The 20789-nt window shown below is 41.6% G+C and overlaps 1 protein-coding gene across 5 annotated transcripts in view; it reads right to left on the reverse strand.

Annotated features, from left to right (window-relative positions):
- The window catches only part of LOC118390400 (kelch-like protein 13), a 100028-nt gene extending 92107 nt beyond the window's left edge, over positions 1-7921 (reverse strand). For 2 of the 5 annotated variants that reach the window (XM_035780921.2, XM_035780917.2), the window contains exon 1: positions 7779-7921. The gene's annotated coding sequence lies outside the window, so the exon portion shown is untranslated. Of the gene's footprint in view, positions 1-7666 lie in introns of all 5 variants that reach the window. The other 3 variants (XM_035780923.2, XM_035780918.2, XM_035780922.2) reach the window with 3 other exon arrangements.
- Between the last annotated feature and the right edge of the window lie 12868 nt (positions 7922-20789).

Genomic DNA, 20789 nt, shown 5'->3' on the forward strand with positions numbered 1-20789 from the left:
CTGAAGTTAGACGGTTACAAAGAGACGAAGAAACCATGTGATTCTATGTTTAGAAGGGGATCTGCGGTATATAAAGTGACATGAAAGAGAAAAAAAGCATCTAACGATGGATGCTATTTGGAGGTGTACCTGTGGATGTATTTCAAGGCCTACCTTCAAACTCAGTGCCTCTTTGCTTCACATCATGGGAAAATCTAAAGAAATTCAACAAAACCTCAGAATGATATTTTTAGACCTCTACAAGACTGGTTCATCCTTGGGAGCAATTTCCAAAGGTAATTGGCCTGAAGGTACCATGTTCATCTGTACAAACAATCGCACGCAAGTATAAACACCATGGGAGCACGCAGCCGTCATAACCGCTCAGGAAGGAGACACGTTCTGTCTCCTAGAGATGAGCGCACTTTGGTGTGAAAAGTGCAAATCAATCCCAGAACAACAGCAAAGGACCTTGTGAAGATTCTGGAGGAAACAGGTATATCCACAGTAAAACGAGTCCAATATTGACATAGCCTGAAAGGCCGCTCAGCAAGGAAGAAGCCACTGCTCCAAAACTGCCATAAAAAGCCAGACTACGGTTTGCAACTGCACATGGGAACAAAGACAGTACTTTTTGGAGAAATGTCTTCTGATGAAACGAAAATAGAACCGTTTGACCATAATGACCATCATTATGTTTGGAAGAAAAAGGGGGAGGCTTGCAAGCCGAAGAACACCATCCCAAACGTGATGGTGCTCCCGAACAAGCTAAAAATCCTCTTTGTCCGCTTTGAGAATAACAGTGCCACAGACGCGGCCCGTTCTCCTTGGCCGATGTGAGTAAGACATTTAACCATGTTAACCCTCGCAAGGCTTATTTGTTTACTTATTGCCTTACCTCTGTTATCCTACCTCATTTACACACACTGTATATAAACTTTTTCTATTGTATTATTGACTGTATATTTGTGTATTCCATGTGTAACTCAGATTGTGTTGCACTGCTTGGCTTTATCTTGGCCAGGTCATAGTTGTAAATGAGAACTTGTTCTCAACTAGCCTACCAGACGGCATCTCTAGTTACATACTTTGAGCATGCGCAGACCAGCTGGCTGGAGTGTTTATGGACATATTCAAAATCTACCTATCCAACTCTGCTATCTCCACATGCTTCAAGATGTCCACCATTGTTCTTGCACCCAAGAAAGCAAAAGGTAACTGAACTAAATGAATATCACCCCATAACACTCACTTCTGTCTTCATGACGTTCTTAGCGAGGCAAGTTAACCTTTTGCGTGTAGGGGGCAGTATTTTAGTTTTTGGCTAAAAAACGTACCCATTTGAAACTGCCTATTTCTCAGCCCCAGAAACTAGAATATGCATATAATTGTCAGATTAGGATAGAAAACACTCTAAAGTTTCCAAAACTGTCAAAATATTGTCTGTGAGTACAACAGAACTGATATTGCAGGCGAAAGCCTGAGAAAAATCCAATCAGGAAATGCCTCATTTTAAAACCTCTCTGTTCCTATGCAAGCCTATCCTCCATTTAAAGGGATACCAACCGGATTCATTTTTCTATGGCTTCCCTAAGGTGTCAGTCTTTAGACAGTTTCAGGCTTTTATTTTGAAAAATGAGCGTGAAGGATCACATTGCGTAAGTGGATAGGTGGGGGCTCTCAGTGTGAGTTTTTGCGTTTTTGTAATATTATTTGACTGTTGCGCTATGCTATTCAGCAGTTGCTGACGAAAATAATCCCGCGAGACAGGGATGGGTAGCGTCAAGAAGTTTTTAAACAGGTCAACATTCACAAGGCTGCGGGGCCAGACGGATTACCAGCACGTGTGCTCCGGGCATGTGCTGACCAACTGGAATGTGTCTTCACTAACATTTTCAACATGTCCCTGATTGTAATACCAACATGTTTCAAGCAGACCACCATAGTCCCTGTGCCCAAGAACACAAAGGCAACCTGCCTAAATGACTACAGACCTGTAGCACTCACGTCTGTAGCCATGAAGTGCTTTGAAAGGTTGGTAATGGCTCACATCAACACCATTATCCCAGAAACACTAGATTCACTCCAATTTGCATACCGCCCAAACAGACCCACCGATGATGCAATATCTATTGCACTGAATACTGCCCTTTCCCACCTGGACAAAAGGAACACTTAGGTGAGAATGCTATTTATTGACTACAGCTTAGCGTTCAACAACATAGTACCCTCAAAGCTCATAACTAAGCTAAGGATCCTGGGAATAAACACCTCCCATCTGCAACTGTATCCTGGACTTCCTGACGGGCCGCCTCCAGGTGGTGAGGATAGCTAGCAACACATCTGCCACGCTAATCCTCAACACTGGAGCTCCACAGAGGTGCGTGCTCAGTCCCCTCCTGTACTCCCTGTTCACCCACGACTGCATGGCCAGGCACGACTCCAACACCATCATTAAGTTTGTAGATGACAACAGTGGTAGGCCTGATCACCGCCAACGAAGAGACAGCTTATTGGGAGGTGGTCAGAGACCTGGCCGGGTGGTGCCAGAATAACAACCTATCCCTCAACGTAACCAAGACTAAGGAGATGATTGTGGACTACAGGAAAAGGAGGACCGAGCACGCCCCCATTCTCATCGACAGGGCTGTAGTGGAGCAGGTTGAGAGCTTCAAGTTCCTTGGTGTCCACATCAACAACAAACTTCATTGTCCAAACACAACAGGACCGTCGTGAAGAGGGCACGACAAAGCCTATTTCCCCCTCAGGAAACTAAAAAGATTTGTCATGGGTCCAAAGATCCTCAAAAGGTTATACAGCTGCAACATCGAGAGCATGGATGAGCACTGGTTGCATCACTGCCTGGTCCGGCAATTGCTTGGCCTCTGACCGCAAAGCACTACAGACGGTAGTGCGTACGGCCCAGTATATCACTGGGGCTAAGCTGCCTGCCATCCAGGAGCTCTACACCAGGCGGTGTCAGAGAAAGGCCCTAAAAATGGTCAAAGACCCCAGCCACCCCAGTCATAAACTGTTCGCTCTACTACCGCAAGGCAAGCGGTACTGGAGTGCCAAGTCTAGGACAAAAAGGCTTCAACAGTTTTTACCCCCAAGCCATAACACTCCTGAACAGGTAATCGAATGGCTTCCCAGATAATTTGCATTGTGTGCCCCTCAACCCCTCTTTTTACACCGCTGCTACACTGTTTATCATATATGCATAGTCATTTTAACTATACATTCTTGTACGTACATACTACCTCAATTGGGCCGACCAACCAGTGCTCCCGCACATTGGCTAACCCACATTGGCTAACCAGGCTATCTGCATTGTGTCCCGACACCCACCAACCCCTATTTTACGCTACTGCTACTCTCTGTTCATCATATATGCATAGTCACTTTAACCATATCTACATATTACCTCAATCAGCCTGACTAACCGGTGTCTGTATGTAGCCTCGCTACTGTATATAGTCTGTCTTTTTACTGTTTTATTTCTTTACTTACCTATAGTTCACCTAAAGCCTGTAAGTAAGCATTTCACTCTAAGGTCTACTACACCTGTTGCATTGGGCGCACTTGACAAATAAACTTTGATTTGACTTCAATTTGCATACGGCCCCAATAGATCCACAGACGATGCAATCGCCATCGCACGGCATACTGCCCTATCCCATCTGGAAAAGAGTAATACCTATGTAAGAATGCTGTTCATTGACGACAGCTCAGCCTTCAACACCATAGTGCCCTCCGAGCTCATCATTAAGCTTGGGTCCTGGGTCTGAACCCCATCCTGTACAACTGGGTCCTGGACATCCTGATGGACCACCCTCCAGATTGGTGAGGTAAGAAACACCTCCACTACGCTGATACTCACCACAGGTGCCCAACAAGGGTCCGTGCTCAGCCCTCTCCTGTACTCCCTGTTCACCCATGACTGCGTGGCCATGCACGCCTCTAACTCAATCATCAAGTTCGCAGGCGACTACCAGTACTAGGCCTGATTACCAACAATGATGAGATACAGCCTACAGGGAGGAGGTGAGAACCCTGGCAGAGTGGTGCCAGGAAAATAACCTCTATCAACAACATTTAGGAGCTGATCATGGACTGTAGGAGACAGCAACGGGAGCACACCCTCATCCCAATCGACGGGACTGCTATGGAGAAGGTAAAACTCTTCAAGTTCCTCTGTGTACACATCACTGACGATCAAATGGTCCACCCACACGTCTCTTCAACCTCAGGAGGCTGAATAAATTTGGCTTGGCCCCTAAGACCCTCACAAACTTTGACAGATGCACCATTGAGAGCATCCTGTTTGGCTGTATCACTGTCTGGTACGGCACCTGCACCGCCCGCAACCGCAGGAATCTCCAGAGGGTGGTGCGGTCTGCACGACGAATCACCGGGGGCACACTGTCTGCCCTCTAGGACACCTACAGCACACGATGTCACAGGAAGGCCAAAAAGATCAAAGACATCAACCACCCAAACCACAGCCTGTTCACCCCACTATCATCCAGAAGGCAAGTACATGTTAGAGGTCGACCGATTAATCGGAATGGCCGATTAATTAGGGCCGATTTCAAGTTTTCATAATCTGATGGTTTTTTTTTTACACCTTTATTTCATCTTTATTTAACTGGGCAAGTCAGTTAAGAACACATTCTTATTTTCAAACGACAGCCTAGGAACGGTTGGTTAACTGCCTTGTTCAGGGGCAGAATAACAGATTTTTACCTTGTCAGATCAGGGATTCAATCTTGCAACCGTATAGTTAACTAGTCCAACGCCACCTGCCTCATGAGGAGCCCGCCTGTGACGCAAATGCAGTAAGAAGCCAAGGTAAGTTGCTAGCTAGCATTAAACTTTATCAATCATAATCACTAGTTATAACTACACATGGTTGATGATATTACGAGTTTAACTAGCGTGTCTTGCGTTGCATATAATCGATGCAGTGCACATTCGCAAAAAAGGGCTGTCGTTGCGCCAACGTGTACCTAACCATAAACACCAATGCCTTCCTTAAAATCAATATACAGAAGTATATATTTTTAAACCTGCATATTTAGCTAAAAGAAATCCAGGTTAGCAGGCAATATTAACCAGGTGAAATAGTGTCACTTCTCTTGCGTTCATTGCACGCAGAGTCAGGGTATATGCAACAGTTTGGGCCGCCTGGCTCATTGCGAACTAATTTGCCATAATTTTACGTAATTATGACATAACATTGAAGGTTGTGCAATGTAACAGGAATATTTAGGCTGATGGATGCCACCCGTTAGATAAAATACAGAACGGTTCCGTATTTCACTGAAAGAATAAACGTCTTGTTTTTGAGATGATTTTTTGGATTCGGCCATATTAATGAACTAAGGCTCGCATTTGTGTGTTATGTTATAATTAAGTCTATGATTTGATAGAGCAGTCTCACTGAGCGATGGTAGGCACCGGCAGGCTCATAAGCATTCATTCAAACAGCACTTTCGTGCATTTTGCCAGCAGCCCTGCTGTTTGCCTTCAAGCCTATCAACTCCTGAGATTAGGCTTGTGTAACCGATGTGAAATGGCTAGCTAGTTAGCGGGGTATGCTCTAATAGCGTTTCAAACGTCACTCGCTCTGAGACTTGGAGTATTTATCCCCCTTGCTCTGCATGGGTAATGCTGCTTCGAGGGTGGCTGTTGTCGTTGTATTCCTGGTTCGAGCCCAGGGAGGAGCGAGGAGAGGTACAGAAGCTATACTGTTACACTGGCAATACTAAAGTGCCTATAAGAACATCCAATAGTCAAATGTATATTAAATACAAATGGTATAGAGAGAAATGAACCTATAATAACTACAACCTAAAACTTCTTACCTGGGAATATTGTTCTCATGTTCTGAGCAAGGAACTTTAACGTAAGCTTTCTTACATGGCACATATATTTACCGTCTTCTCCAACACTTTGTGTTTGCATTATTTAAAGCAAATTGAACTTGTTTCATTATTTATTTGAGGCTCAATTGATTTTATTGATGTATTATATTAAGTAAAAATAAGTGTTCATTCTGTATTGTTGTAATTGTCATTATTACAAATACATTTGAAAAATCGGACGATTAATCGGCATTGGCTTTTTTTGTCCGCCAATAATCGGTATTGGAATTGAAAAATCATAAATCGGTCGACCTCTAGTACATGCGCATCAAAGCTAGGACTGAGAGACTGAAAAACAGTTTCTATCTCCAGGCCATCAGACTGTTAAATAGCCATCACTAGCCAGCCTCCACCCAGTACCCTGCCCTGAACTTAGTTACTGTCACTAGCCTGCTACCACCCGGTTACACAACCCTGCACCTTAGAGGCTGCTGCCCTATGTACATAAACATGTAACCACTGGTCACTTTAATAATGTTTACACACAGTTTCTCATTTCATATGTATATACTCTATTCAAAATTGCTCCTCCTAATATTTAGACATTTCTTAAATCCATTATTTTACTTTGAGGTGTGTGTATTGTTAAATACTACTACACTGTTGGAGCTAGGAATTCAAGCATTTCGCTACACCCGAAATAACATCTGTGTAACATGAAGTCCTATGAGTGTCATTTTTATGTGACCAATAAACATTGGATTTCTATTTGAAACCCCATGACACCACCTATTTCAGTAAATACATCCACTTCCTAGATGCACCACCTAGACAAACATTAAATTACAAACAAATCATGAACATGAGAAGGCCTTCTGACGGATGCTGTACAAACTGTGCATAGCAATTGAGTGGGCCACATTTCAGATGTTCCAAGACCATTCGCTAAATGTCAGTCAATTCCAGAGACGAGGAGCAGCGAGGTGTCTAAGCTAGACTGTCATCTGAAACTGGAACAATTAAGGGACAGCGCCCACTCGATATCCTAGTTTCAATTTCATATTCTTATCCACAGCTTGTTTCTCAAATCGCACGCTTCTTCGTGACAGGGTAAATCTCATCATTCTCCATGCTATGCTTCACCGGCGTTTATACTAGCGAACCAAACAGATAACATTAACGAGCAAGCTGCTGTACAGTCAGTCCAATGTTAACTCTTAGCCCCTTACCTTAGCCGCAAAGGAACCCATGATTGTTTTAATGTCACCTTTATTTTAACAGGGAGTTATGTTGAGACGAATGTCTTTCACAGCTGAGCCCTGTATACACAGGATTGTCCGGATAGCCATGCATGTAGGACATTTATTGTAAACTTTGGAAATTTAGCAGACTAACGTTTGCTTGCTAATTGTTTAACTACCTATCAAGCCCACCACTGCTCTGAAAAGCTGAGCGTTAGCTAGCTAACGTTATAGCTACAGGCTGCCTAGCTAGCATTAGCTAGTTACAACAAATATGTATTACAAACATTCATGGTCAAGCAAGTGAAAAGCTTGCTAACGTTCAAATCAAATGGATTCACCACATAACGTTACTTCGTAAACAACAGGTGAAATGTTTACATCAGGGCAATAATAAAGACATGTGGAACGTATTTTAACCTAGCTAGCTATATATCGTGGTTTGTTTAAACCTGTTACGCAGTATCAATTTATACCAAGTCGCCGGGAGAGATAATTTGATGGAAAGACAACCCAAACCATACAGCATGGCTACCAGTCAACATAGCTAGCTAGCGAGCCTCATCTGAAGCTACTTACTTCTCTAGCTAACGTTAGTTAACCATAATTGGAAACTTTGGGTTGCATTTTATGTTATATTCAACTGCTTACATATAAAATACACTCAGCTATTAAATGGCGAAATTCCTACCTGCAACTACGGGATACGTCCTTATTTTTCTTCTTAAACCCTCAAATCCACTCATGGATCTCACTAAGGTCCGCCTCCAGCATAACAAATGAGGGGATTTGATTAATCTGGCCCCGGTAGACGAATCGTGCACCGGCGAAAATGGATCGCATTCGTTTTGGAACCGGGCTGTCTCCCGGGAGTGAGCCAGGTACCAGTTTAAATGAAAACTATACTGAACAAAAGTATAAACGCAACTAATTCAAATATTTTACTGAGTTACAGTTCATATAAGGAAATCAGTCAATTGAAATAAATGAATTAGGCTGTGTAAAGCATATGCCCACCCACATGGGAGCCAGGTCCACCCACTGTAGAGCCAGGCCCAGCCAATCAGAATGAGTTTTTCCCCACAAAAGGACTTCATAACACACAGAAATATTAAGGTCCTGGGCTGGTGTGGTTACACGTGGTCTGTGGTTGTGAGACTGGTTGGACTACTGCCAAATTATCTAAAACAAAGTTGGAGGCGACATATGGTAGAGAAATGAAAATTGAATTATCTGGCAACAGCCCTGGTGGACATTCCTGCAGTCAGCATGCCCATTGCACGTTCCTTCAAAACTTGAGACATTGTGGCATTGTGTTGTGTGACAAAACTGCACATTTTAGAGTGAACTTTTGTCCCCAGCACAAGGTGCACCTGTGTAATGATCATGCTGTTTAATCAGCTTCTTGATATACCACATCTGTCATGTGGATGGGATTATCTTAAATGCTCACTAACAGGGATGTAAACAAATATGTGCCCACATTTTTTTTGAGAAATAAGCTTTTTGTGCAAATGAACAATTTCTGGAAACTTTTATTTCAGCTCATGAAACCAACACTTTACATGTTACGTATCTATGTTCAGTATATTTAATGGAAAATAGATTGTATGTTTCTGGAGGCTGCCTTGTCAGCCTGGTCTCATAGACAAGACGTAACATAGTCTTGTCTATGAGATAGATAGATATCCCTCTAGTGGTGTGGGGGCTGTGCTTTGGCAAAGTGGGTGGGGTTATATCCTTCCTGTTTGGCCCTGTCCGGGGGTGTCCTCGGATGGGGCCACAGTGTCTCCTGACCCCTCCTGTCTCAGCCTCCAGTATTTATGCTGCAGTAGTTTGTGTCGGGGGGCTAGGGTCAGTTTGTTATATCTGGAGTAATTCTCCTGTCCTTCCTGTCCTATTCGGTGTCCTGTGTGAATCTAAGTGTGCGATCCCTAATTCTCTCCTTCTTTCTCTCTCTCGGAGGACCTGAGCCCTAAGACCATGCCCCAGGACTACCTGACATGATGGCTCCTTGCTGTCCCCAGTCCACCTGGCCATGCCTCTGCTCCAGTTTCAACTGACCTGAGCCCTAGGACCATGCCCCAGGACTACCTGACATGATGACTCCTTGCTGTCCCCAGTCCACCTGGCCATGCTGCTACTCCAGTTTCAACTGTTCTGCCTTACTATTATTTGACCATGCTGGTCATTTATGAACATTTGAACATCTTGGCCATGTTCTGTTATAATCTCCACCCGGCACAGCCAGAAGAGGACTGGCCACCCCACATATGCTCTCTCTAATTCTCTCTTTCTTTCTCTCTCTCGGAGGACCTGAGCCCAAGGACCGTGCCCCAGGACGACCTGACATGATGACTCCTTGCTGTCCCCAGTCCACCTGACTGTGCTGCTGCTCCAGTTTCAACTGTTCTGCCTTGTTATTATTAGACCATGCTGGTCATTTATGAACATTTGAACATCTTGGCCATGTTCTGTTATAATCTCCACCCGGCACAGCCAGAAGACGACTGGCCACCCCACATAGCCTGGTTCCTCTCTAGGTTTCTTCCTAGGTTTTGGCCTTTCTAGGGAGTTTTTCCTAGCCACCGTGCTTCTACACCTGCACTGCTTGCTGTTTGGGGTTTTAGGCTGGGTTTCTGTACAGCACTTTGAGATATCAGCTGATGTACGAAGGGCTATATAAATACAATTTGATTGATTGATTTGATTGATAGTAAAGTTAAATCCTGGGGTCCACACAAAACATTACATAATACAGAACATGAACAGCTCAGACAAGAACAGCTCAAGGACAGAACTACATCGATAAAATAGGCACATGTAGCCTGCATATCAATATATACACACAAACTGAATAGGACAAATAGGGGAGAGGCGTTGCTTTATCTGGTCTTTGAAACCGGGCTTGCTGTTCAATTGAGCAATATGAGGTGAAACGGAGTTCCATGCGGTAATGGCTCTATATAGTACTGTATGCTTTCTTGAATTTGTTCTAGATTTGGGCATGTCTGGTGGGGTAAGTGTGTGTGTCAGAGCTGTTGACTATGCAAACAATTTGGGATTTTCAACACATTAATGTTCCTTACAAAAAGAAGAAGTGATGCAGTCAGTCGCTCCTCAACTCTTAGCCAAAACAGACTGGCATGCATAGTATTTACAGTGGGGGAAAAAAGTATTTAGTCAGCCACCAATTGTGCAAGTTTCCCACTTAAAAAGATGAGAGAGGCCTGTAATTTTCATCATAGGTACACTTCAACTATGACAGACAAAATGAGAAAAAAAAATCCAAAAAATCACATTGTAGGATTTTTTATGGATTTATTTGCAAAAAAATTTAATATTTGGTCAATAACAAAAGTTTATCTCAATACTTTGTTATATACCCTTTGTTGGCAACGACAGAGGTCAAACGTTTTCTGTAAGTCTTCACAAGGTTTTCACACACTGTTGCTGGTATTTTGGCCCATTCCTCCATGCAGATCTCCTCCTACAATGTGATTATCTGAATTGTTTTTCTCATTTTGTCTGTCATAGTTGAAGTGTACCTATGATGACAATTACAGGCCTCTCTCATCTTTTTAAGTGGGAGAACTTGAACAATTGGTGGCTGACTAAATACTTTTTTGCCCCACTGTAGGTCCTGAATTGCAGGAAGCTTGGCCCCAGTGACTACCCTCTGTAGTGCCTTGTGGTTAGAGTCCGAGCAGTTGCCATACCAGGCAGTGATGCAACCAGTCATGCACTCGATGGTGCAGCTGAAGAACCTTTCGAGGATCTGAGGACCCATGCCAAATCTTTTCAGTCTCCTGAGCGGGAATAGGTTTTGTCGTGCCCTCTTCATGACTGTTTTAGTGTGTTTGGACCATTCAGTTTTTTGGTGATGTGGACACCAAGGAACTTGACGTTCTCAACCTGCTCCACTGCATCCCCTTCGATGAGAGTGGGGACGTGCTCGGTCCTCCATTTCTTGTAGTCCACAATCATCTCCTTTGTTGTGATCACGTTGAGGGAGAGGTTGTAGTCCTGGCACCACACAGCCAGGTCTCTGACCTCCTCCCTATAGGCTGTCTCGTCGTTGTTGGTGATCAGGCCTACCACTGTTGTGTCATCGGCAAACTTGATGATGGTGTTGGAGTTGTGCATGGCCATGCAGTCATGAGTGAATGAGGAGTACAGGAGGAGACTTAGCACGCACCCCTGATGGGAATCCTGTTGAGGATCAGCGTGGCGGATGTGTTGTTACCTTGTTACCTGCATTTGGTCAAACAATTTTTTCCAACCGTTTGCTAAGTAAGAGCTGGCAGCAAGCCGATAGGTCTGCTGTTAGAACCAGGCCGCTTTACCACTCTTGGGTAGCGGAATTACTTTGGCTTCCCTCCCGGCCTGAGGATTCTAGACTCTTCTAGGTTCAGATTCAAAATATGACAGATAGATGGAAAGCTACTGAGGATGGTAGCTGACTCTATAGCCACTCGTAAATTGTCAATACCAGGAGGTTTGTTATTATTGATCGATAACAATAATTTTTCCGCCTCTCCCACACTAACTTCACAAAATTCAAACTTGCAATGCTTTTCTTTAATTATTTGTTTTTTTTATGCATGAATACGATGGATCACTGTTCACTGTTCGCATTTCCTGCCCAAGTTTGCCCACTTTGCCAATAAAGTAATCATTAAAATAATTGGCAACATCAAATGGTTTTGTGATGAATAAGCCATCGGATTCGATGAAAGATGGAGTTGAATTAGTCTTTCTTCCCATAATTTAATTTAAAGTACTATAAAGTTTTATATCATTGATCTAGGTTTCATAATACAGTTTCTTCTTCTTTTTGTTGAATTTATTCACATAATTTCTCCATTTGCAGTAAATCAGCTAGTCAGATTATTTTCCACTCCTTTTGCCCGTCTCTTTCAACCATACAGTTTTTATATTCCTCATCATTTCATGGTGCCTTAACAGTCAGTTTCTTAACAGGTGCATGTTTATCAATAATTGGAAGAAACAATTTATTAAATTCATCAAGTGCAGATCTCTTATACACTATTTTAGGCCCAGCTTTTGGAACTTTGGCTTTCCTGGATATAGCCACTATATTGTGATCACTGCATCCAATGGGTACGGATACAGCTTTAGAACAAAGTTCTACAGTATTAGTACAAATCTGATCGATACATGTGGATGATCTTGTTCCTGTAGTGTTTGTAAACACCCTGGTAGGTTGATTAACAACCTGAACCAGATTACAGGCACTGGTTAGAGTGAGAAGCTTCCTCTTGAGCGGACAGCTTGATGTTTACATCACATACACTGTCAAGCATTTCACACATATTATTTAGATACTGACTGTTAGCACTTGGTGGACTATAGCAACACCACAAAAGAAAAGGCTTTAGATGTGCCAAGTGAACCTGCAACCACAACACTTCAATAACACTTGACAAAAGATCTTATCTAAACATTAGGGATATGGCTCTGAATATATACAGCAACACCTCCCCATAATAATTTATGTCTTTTCTATCGATGTTATATCCTTGTATTGCTACTGCTGAATCATCAAATGAATGATCTAATTGAGTCTCAGAAATGCCTAATATATGAATGTTATCTGATGTTTGCAAGTTATTGATTTCATTAATCTTATTTCTAAGGCAACATATATTAATATGGCCTATTTTCAGCCCTTTCCTGGGTAGCTTATCAGTGATAGACATAATATGGAAAAGAGCAAACAAAGCAGAAGCAAGATAAAAAAAATATAAGTCAATAAAATACATTCAGCAGTCCGTTAATCAATTGGTGTGTGCGTGTGCGTATGTGTGTTGCAGGGTTGAAGCTACGAACCCATAGGCTTGGCTCTCTCACCCCTTCCAAGCTTCTGGGAGGGAGGGTGGACAATGAGCTGCTCTGGCAGCTTTCATGGCTGGGATAAGTCCTTGTTGAGGAAGATATACGTTCCTCTCAAGTTCTTGGCTCTTTCCAGAACAGCTACCTTGTGCTTCTACCTCATGAACTTGACCTCTATCTATCTGGGCCTGTCACCTGGGCCGGGGGTGGGCTCACTCCACCTCAAATCTTTCCGTGGTCCATCTTCAATTTCTCAGAAATCATTTCCCTCACTTTGTCCTTATACTCTGTCCAGGTCTCATGTGGAGATTCTGCAATTTCGTCCGCAACCATGTCGTTCCGCCTTGATTGTCCCTCGAGATTTCTCCGTCATTGATATCATGGATTCACACACAGAACTGATGTCCTCTCTCAATGACATAGGGGTGGCAGACAGCCGCAAACCCAGGCCAATCCACTGTCTCAGCCACAATGGCTAAACGCGTTGCGGGCTGCGTTCAAGCCCTCAAGAAAACCCAGATAGCTTGATAGGCAGCTAGCTAGCAGCTAGGCTATCTGCTACGCCAAATAGATCCTCAGACCAGGCCTTGATCGGCAGAATCACTGGACAGAGAATAGCAGTCCCAGCAACTGATTCCAACTACGTCGCTGGGTCCAAACTCAAAAGTTAGCTAGCTACTAAGAAACTTTTCAAAACAACAAACTTTCCAAAACAACAAACCAAGCTCTCCCTCGTTCCGTGTTCAACAGGAAATGACGATTGGGGTCAACGTCCTGAAATCAGCCCGTATGATGCATTTTCCACATGCATGTAACTCAAATGGCTAGCAACCCCAAGGTTGCGAGGTCGAATCTCATCACGGACAACTTTAACAACATTAACGACTTACTCCTTTTTAGCTACTTTGCAAATACTTAGCATGTTAGCTAACCCTTCCCCTAACCTAAAACCTTTTAGCTAACCCTTTAGCCTAATTCCTAAACCGAAACTTAACCCTAATCCTTAGCCTAGCTAATGTTAGCCACATAGCTATAATTCTCATAAGCTTTTCGAAATAGTAACATTTTGTATGTTTTGCTAATGCGTAACATATAATACGAAATGGGTGATGGACATCCACAAATTAATACATACCATAAAAAACTTTACATATCATACTAATTGGAAATTCTCAGATTTACATACAGAATAATGCGAAATGCTCTGAGACCAGGTTGGCATTGTTGACATGACCAAGATGAGCAGATTACTGTTCATTCGAGAAGGGCTCTCCTCCATCACCAGGGCCATAGACTGGTGCCCCATGGCTCAGCATAATCGAATGGGCCCAATAGCAAGGGACGTAAAGTATCCATGCTGGTAGCTGGTATAAGCAACTTATTTTCTTATTTTATTTTTGTAAAGCACTTCAAAATATGCAATATAGAAAAACAGAGTGTACAAACAACAGTCAGGAGAATAAAGACAATACATTACATAAAGACCTTGTAAAAACTGCAAACATTGAAAGTTTTAATTACTTTTTTGTTATGAGAAGAAGAAAGTGTTTATACAGTATATTATTCAATTTCATTCTCAAAAGTAATAAACAGAGTTTTTTTTACTCAAATAAACATTGATGAATATAGCTCAAATAACAATGACGTTGATAAAGAAAGGCTTTGCAGCCTCCCGGGTGGCGCAGTGGTTAAGGGCGCTGTACTGCAGCGCCAGCTGTGCCACCAGAGACTCTGGGTGGCAATAATGACAATTACAACAAAACTGAATTAACACTTATTTTTAACTTAATATAATACATCAATAAAATCAATTTAGCCTCAAGTAGATAATGAAACAGGTTCAATTTAGTTTAAATAATGCAAAAACAAAGTGTTGGAGAAGAACGTAAAAGTGCAATATGTGCTATGTAAGAACGCTAAAATTTCAGTTCCTTGCTCAGAACATGAGAACATATGAAAGCTGGTGGTTCCTTTTAACATGAGTCTTCAATATTCCCAGGTAAGAAGTTTTAGGTTGTAGTTATTATAGGACTATTTCCCTCTATTCCATTTGTATTTCATTACCCTTTGACTATTGGATGTTCTTATAGGCACTTTAGTATTACCAGTGTAACAGTATAGCTTCCGTCCCTCTCCCCGCTCTTCCCTGGGCTTGAACCAGCAACACAACAACAGCCACCACATCAAAGCAGCGTTACCCATGCAGAGCAAGGGAAACAACCACCCCAAGGCTCAGAGCGAGTGAAGTTTGAAACGCTATTAACTCGGGAGTTGATAGGTTTGAAGTCATAAACAGCGCAATGCTTGACGCACAAGGAAGAGCTGCTGGCAAAACACACGAAAGTGCTGTTTGAATGAATGTTTATGTGCCTGCTTCTGCCTACCACCGCTCAGTCAGATGCTTAGATACTTAGATGCTTGTATGCTCAGTCAGATTATATGCAACACAGGACACGCTAGATAATATCTTGTAATATCATCAACCATGTGTAGTTAAAACTAGTGATTATGATTGATTGTTTTTTATAAGATAAGTTTAATGCTAGCTAGCAACTTACCTTGGCTTACTGCATATGCTTAACAGGCAGTCTCCTTGTGGAGTGCAAAGAGAGAGAGGCAGGTCCTTATTGCGTTGGACTAGTTAACTGTAAGGTTGCAAGATTGGATCCCCGGCGCTGACAAGGTGAAAGTGTGTCTTTCTGCCCCTGAACGAGGCAGTTAACCCACCGTTCCTAGGCCGTCATTGAAAATAAGAATGTGTTCTTAACTGACTTGCCTAGTTAAACAAAGATTAAATAAAGGTGTAAAAAAAAGAATTTTAAAAATCGGCAAATCGGCGCCCAAAAATACCGATTTCCGATTGTTATGAAAACTTGAAATCGGCCCTAATTAATCGGCCATTCCGATTAATCGGCCGACCTCTAAAACTTACCCTAGTAAAACCGATCTTCGACTTCGGTGATGTCATCTACAAAATAGCCTCAAATACTCTACTCAGCAAACTGGATGCAGTCTATCACAGTGCCATCCGTTTTGTTAGCAAAGCCCCTTATACCACCCACCACTGCGACCTGTATGCCCTAGTCGGCTGGCCCTCACTACATATTCGTCACCAGACTCACTGGCTCCAGGTCATCTATAAGTCTATGCTAGGTAAAGCGCCGCCTTATCTCAGCTCACTGGTCACGATAACAACACCCACCCATAGCACGTGCTCCAGCAGGTATATCTCACTGGTCATTCCTAAAGCCAACACCTCTATTGGCCGCATTTCCTTCCAGTTCTCTGCTGCCAGTGACTGGAACGAATTGCAAAAATCGCTGAAGCTGGAGACTTATATTTCCCGCACTAACTTTAAACATCAGCTATCTGATCAGCTAACCGATTGCTGCAGCTGTACATAGTCCATCTGTAAATAGCCCACCTAATCTACCTACCTCATCCCCATATTGTTTTTATTTACTTTTCCATTCTTTTGCACACCAGTATCTCTACTTGCACATCATCATCTGCTCATTTATCACTCCAGTGTTAATCTGCTAAATTGTAATTACTTCGCTACTATGGCAGATTTATTGCCTACCTCCTCACAACATTTGTACACACTGTATATATTTTATTTTTTTCTATTGTGTTATTGACTGTATGCTTGTTTATTCCATGTGTAACTCTGTGTTGTTGTTTGTGACACACTGCTTTGCTTTATCTTGGCCAGGTCGCTGTTGTAAATGAGAACTTGTTCTCAGCTAGCTTACTTGGTTAAATAAAGGTGATTTTTTTTAAATGTAGTAATCAAATATGGTATAACAAATCAAAATATATTTTATATTTGAGATTCTTCAAATAGCCACCCTTTGCCTTGATGACAGCTTTGCACACATTGACATTGTCAATTGACATTCTCTCAACCAGCTTCATGAGGTCACCTGGAATGCACCTGGAATGTCACCTGGAATGCATTTCAATTAACAGGGGTGCCTGTTTTTGATGTTCACTATTATTCTAGAATGTAGAAAATAGTCAAAATAAAGAAAAACCCATGAATGAGTAGGTGTTCTAAAACTTTGGACCGGTAGTGTATATGATCTAAAACAAATCTACAGATATCTTCTTACAGCTTCCAGGTATAAGAGCAATACCAAAATAAATGTAAAGCAGTCTCCGGATGTTCATTACAGAAGGTACAGGAAACATCCATGTCTTTTTTTCCCTTTTTCAAGATAATGTTTAGTGGGGTAGCACTTGTGGATTAATTTATAAAGAAACTTCTTTAATCGTATTAGTTCAAATAAACTTTTGAGAAAGACACCAAACATTTTCCAATTAATATTTCTTAAAAAGCCATTCAGAAAGACATGACATATGGGACTGAAACAACATCACATTGAAATAAGGCACATATTTTCCTATTGTTTTTCAAAACAGAAGGAGAGGAACCTATCTTTCCTACTGTTGAGTCAACTGGATCAGGAGAAGGTAAAGAAGAGGGGATAGATTTGTCTACATCCTTAAAAAGTACAATAACTCCAGAGGGGATTACATCAAAAACTACAGCAAATTCCTTTGGAGTTATCGGTATCTTACAAAAGGCAAGAATTCAGCACAATTAAATAAAATACCTTTATCGTTGAACAGTTGTTTTGTATCCATTTCTCAAAAATAATGACTTGCCTTAAAACATAAGATATCTCTATTGTTCCAGGTAAAATATCTGTGTGGAGATAAATTGTGCTTGTAGGCCAAAGACATTGCTGAAAAGGGATTGTTTATGGAATTTAAATCAATCAACCTCGATTGTTTTCAATATTGTAATTACACAGTATGAGAAGTAGGAAAATCAAAGGCTTTATACAAATCCAAAGAGTATAAAACTCTCATCAGAGACGAAATCTGAGTAATCTATGATATCTAATAACAGTCTGACATTGTTTGAGATGTGTCTATTTCTCATAAACCCTGACTGGGACTCATCTATAATGGCATCCAAAACAGCCCTTCCTCATTTAGCAACAACAAGTGCTATTATTAACTTGTATTTAAAAGGCAAATTGGACGCCAATTATCAATGAGTAACAAGTATTTTGGGGGTTTAGGAATTATAGTAATTAAACCTTGCTTTAGAGTGGGAGGGAGTGCTTCATTGACTATACTGTCAGAGTGCACTTCCAATCGAAAGGGAGCCAATTCTTTGGGAAAACTTCGCAGAATTCTGCAGTAATACCATCTGAAGGCGATCAATAGCCTCTGTAATTTCCTCTAAAGAGATGGGATTATCACATCATTCTTGATCAGAAGAATCAATAGTTAACATTTAGAAGAGAATTGTGAGTGAGGCCTTGGTCACAATTCATTCTGTGGCAGCACAATGACCAAACAATATACTGTATGTGAGGCTCTTGATCATATCTTTGATCATGACACTTGTGAGGAGGAGCGAGTCCTTGTTAAACTTTGACACAAAGTAGTCTGTGATAAATAGCACAATATGTTTCATCTGAATAATCCATAAATTATGCCTTTTTTACTCAAAAACAGGTTATATGAGCTCAGGTCAATGAGGTCTACAGGCCATAAATAGCAAATAGAATGTCAAAACTTGTAATGTTCACAAGAACTTAAGTTGATAAAAAGATCAAACACAACATTAGGTGATAATATATGTATTATTATGGATTTATAATCCGCTATAATGGGTTGGTCATTTTGGACCGGGAACACTGAATGAATGAACATGAAACGAACACAACAGGAAGGTTAATTAACTCAGCTTTATCCGTATCTGAAAGACTATTTGGTCTCTGGAAGAGCGAGGTAATTCTTGATATAACATTTTCCTCTTCTATCCTCCTGGTCTTTACAAGTTCACTGCTATATTTTCTTAAATATTTAGCCATTTCAAACTGTAGAAGCCTCTGGGCTTTATTCAAAAAATGTATAGTAAAACCTATATCAAATTTGACTATTTCATGTTTTAATATGAAGCTATTCAGTTTTCAGTGTGAAGCTTTGCATCGACTATCATTACAGGGAAATATTGAAACTTGTATGCAAATAGCTCTATGGTCTGTTGTTAAGAATATGAATAGAAACCTCGTTTCTTAAGCCCTCTGAAACCATAGTCAATAAGTGAACGTCTAGTACATGTTTTACACCAGGTATAGGATCTCTCAAGAGGAAACTTCTCTCTCCATATATATCCACTAGATCAAACTTCTGCATAAATAACTATAGATTGGCATTCAGTGAAGTAGACTGCCGCAGAGGCCACCTCTCAAGATAATTATCTAAAGCAATATTAACATCTCCACCTATTAAGAGTAAGGAGCTGGGAAATTCAGATAACCGATATAAAATTCGATTTTCTACAGCATCAAGAAGTTATACCCATAAACAGTAACCAAAATCGTTTGACTAAATTAAATTACATGACAAAAGATAATAACCACTTGAGTCACGATCTGAATGCAAAATGACACCACCAAAACAATGTTTTAATGTAGCAACACCTGCTGATCGTTCCGAACAATGTGAGAGCCAAAATATAATTTACCCCATTGCGACCTCCAAAAGTAAGCATCATTTTACAGTAGAAACAACCCGTTTTCAGTTGCTTAAGAAAAAGAAACAAGGCTTTATGTTTCACAGTGTGTCTTAACCCCCTAGCATTAAGAGAAACTATTGACAAAGACTAGGTGAACGAGAACACGGAGAAGAAAATGGTTGTCAAGTGCTCACAGGAATGTAACCGAGTACAGAGCAGAAACATCAAGAGCCGCAGCATATTCATAGACCTTATTGAGTGAAAAAATACAAAATGCAACAATAATTAGCTGTCAATTAGCTACATTTAAAATGAACTGGCTGTCAGTCAGCAACCAAAATACTCCCGAAGTGGCCCTTTTCTATAAAAAAAAATCAATTTCTGTCAGAAACAGAATAGAAACAATTATATACATTCATTGTCCACACTAAAGTTCACAGCTCATACATGTGCTGCTTAGAAATAGGACGAACGCACTGATCCAGCAATAAGTGTATGTTCTCAGGAAGGGATACATTTCAGTTATATTGATGAAGGCACTCGCCCAGAAATAATATGCAGTCTTTCCCTGCTTGCGCGCTGCCTCAATCACTGGCTACAGCTTCTCCCTCCTCTCTCGATCAACCCTGGAGAAATCCTCATTAAACTTCAGAACGTTTGGTTTGCATGTAGGTGGACTTCTTCGCTGCTTTCCACACCGCATCTCTGTAGACCTGCTGCGTAAACTGCATGATGATGCTCCTGGGCTTGGAGTTGTTAGGACGCTTGGAGTCGAGACGGTGAACGATGTCAATCACTTCAGGGAGTTTGGTCCTCTCCTCCAGGAGATTAGCTTGGCAGATCCGTATGGTCTCCTGACGTACATGTTGCATCTCCACCTCGGGGACACCCTGCAGTTTCAAGTTCCAACGCCTTGAATAGCTCTCTATTTCTGTGACCCGTCTCTCACACGCGTCAGTGAGCCCTTCTTTCTGGATGCGCGTTTCAAGATGAGTAACCTTTTCTTTAATTTCTTATCACTATGTGTGACCTTCCTGGTCCCGTCCCTCAAGTCAGTAAATAAACAGAGGAAGGTTCAATGGATGGATAGTTCGTTTATTTCCAAAACTGCAATGATGGGATACACAGTATGGATGAATGATCAGTAGTCGACGGGATATAAATAGACCTCCCACAGTAAATCAACAGAGGAAGGAGCACTGGATGGATAGTTCATTTATTTCCAAAGCTGAAATGATGGGACACACAGTATGGATGAATGATCAGTAGTCGACGGGATATAAATAGCACTGCCACAGCAATTCT

The sequence above is a fragment of the Oncorhynchus keta genome, chromosome 11 (genome assembly GCF_023373465.1).
Source record: "Oncorhynchus keta strain PuntledgeMale-10-30-2019 chromosome 11, Oket_V2, whole genome shotgun sequence".
In the NCBI taxonomy this organism is placed as follows: Eukaryota; Metazoa; Chordata; class Actinopteri; order Salmoniformes; family Salmonidae; genus Oncorhynchus; species Oncorhynchus keta.